Raw genomic sequence first — 2,280 nt, 5'->3', positions numbered from 1 at the left:
TAGCCCACAAACTGGCTGGGCACGTCCTGGATACCTAGTACACTCCAGTTGCTACTGCATCCGCCATCTTATAACCAGGCGCCTAGGGCGGCGACTCATACTGCTTCTGATGCAACTGTGGCATACATATCGCATTTGCAGTGTTCTTCCACGCACATCCATGTTCATGTCGAGTCAACCCTTATGCAGGAGTAGGTAGCTTAAGGCCGTCTGACGCATGCACAAACAGTGCAGAGAACTGTTAACCACTTGCTTGGCCCTCGGTAGCTGGCCTGCGCGCGTAGATATACGTACCAATTTCGGGCAGACAATTCTAGGTCTGTTGCATCTCTCGTATGTGTCGCTGCCGGGAAAGGGGTCGGTGAAGAGTGAGGGACTCCTCCCACGCTTGCTGCCGGCGCAGCATGCGTTGTTTTGCTGTTCCATTAGTTTCCCCTGCTGTCTCCCTTGCTGCTATACCTCTTGTTGCTGCGCGTCTTGCCCTTGGACCTTCTTCTACGGTTGGGGCCGCAGTGTCTGCTCCTGCTGTTGTTCCAGCTGCTCTGGCTGCCACTTTTGGTGCTGCTGCTCCTGGTGCAGTTGTTGGTGCTGCAGGTATCCATGCTGGTGTGATTGCTGCTTTTGTTGCTGCTGCTGCTTTCATTGCTATCTGGTCAGCTATTGCATGGTATCTCTCATTGCTGCTGCGTCTACTGCAGGTGAAGAACCATTACATCGCCGAACTCCGGCGCGTAACAGCGAAGTGCATCCCTGTGTAAGTTAACTTGTAGTTGCTTCTGCTGAATCTACTGCTGTTGCAGAAAAAACGAAGCGGGGGCCCAACGTGGTGGAAAAAATGTAAGCACTGTTGGGGGCGGAGCCCATCTAGCCATAGAGAGGAGGGTGCGCATCAAAGTGGAAACTTAACCAAGGGAACGCGCAGAAATGGGCCCGCATATAGATGTGACAGAGCAACTCCATAGGGTTATAAGGTTGTAAGGGGTCAAATTCGAATATGCGTTGTGTAATGAATATTCACTACAATCACGGTATCACTGCCAACTGGCAGTTCGCCATGCTCATTGCACTGGAGTGAAGGTTGTTTAAGTATGGAGAGGGATGTAATGCAGGTTGCTATTTATTAAGTGCTTAATAATTGTTTTAGTTCCTGCTTACTAAAAGGTGGTGTATTGTTTTTGACTACATGAAAGGGGGCCACGAGACTTAGTGCAACAAGATGTTGCGACACATGCTCGGCCGTCTCCTCTCACACCCTTTTGCTGCACTGTACCGGGGCAAGTGGGAATGGGGACTGTACCGGGGCAAGTGGGAACGGGGTGAGAACAATTTGGAGCAGAGAACAAGAAACTTTCCTTTCGATTTGCTGGACTTCCTTTGTTGGGAAAAATAAATGGGATGTTTGAATATCTGTGACTCAATGAAACACGGCAACTCGTGCCTCCCAACGAACTGTCAGCGCGAAGGAATACAGATGAAGACCTAGTGTACTGAATACGCACTACGAACACGGCAACATTCCCGTGCTCGTTGAGTAAGATTGGGGGTTGGCTAAGCAGCGGAAGTGTGTGTGCGTGCTTGTTGATGTTTATTGAGAAAATAGTTGACTCGTGCATTAAATATTGTTTACGAGGAGATGCATTGATATGACTGTAGGAGAGGCTCGCATGAGACCAGGTTCAAAAGGTGTTGGAACATGCCAGGCTGTCTCCTCTCCCAGTCCAAAAGGCCGCAGTGCCCGGTCTAGTGCGGTTGCAGAACAGAACAATTTTGAGAAAGAACAAGAAAGGAACATCCTTTAAGCTTTGTTAACTCTGTTATTTTGCTGAATCAGATGAAACGCTTGAGAGTCTGTAGCAGTTTATTTGAGGGTGTCAGTTAACTTATGCTTGCCGACTCATTATACTCAGCTGTGGGGTTATAAGGATGCGGCTCACAGTAGTCATTCAGAGGAGCAGCCTACTGATATCTCATGCTCATTGCAAACACTATACTAAATGGTAATATTCCTAATTACCGCGAACAAATCCCTGCATAGCATATGAGGGACTGAGGGCTCACATCACACATCATCAGCTTCCTGGGCCCTCAGCACGTCCATTTTTATGGATTCACAACGCCCCATGGTGTGAGGAAACTTCGATCCCTGCTAGGTCTCACCGCAGTGTTTCTCTTCTTTGCTGTTCTCGTTGGGGGCAAAAGACGCAGAGCTGCGGGCATTGCGTGATGCATCCACTGACGGGAGTAAGATCAAGTTCCGAGGGCCCTATGATCCCTAAGTCC

The sequence above is a fragment of the Eimeria mitis genome, genomic scaffold (genome assembly GCF_000499745.2).
Source record: "Eimeria mitis Houghton genomic scaffold, Emh_scaff79, whole genome shotgun sequence".
Classification (NCBI taxonomy): Eukaryota; Apicomplexa; class Conoidasida; order Eucoccidiorida; family Eimeriidae; genus Eimeria; species Eimeria mitis.
This window is presented reverse-complemented; position numbering follows the sequence as displayed.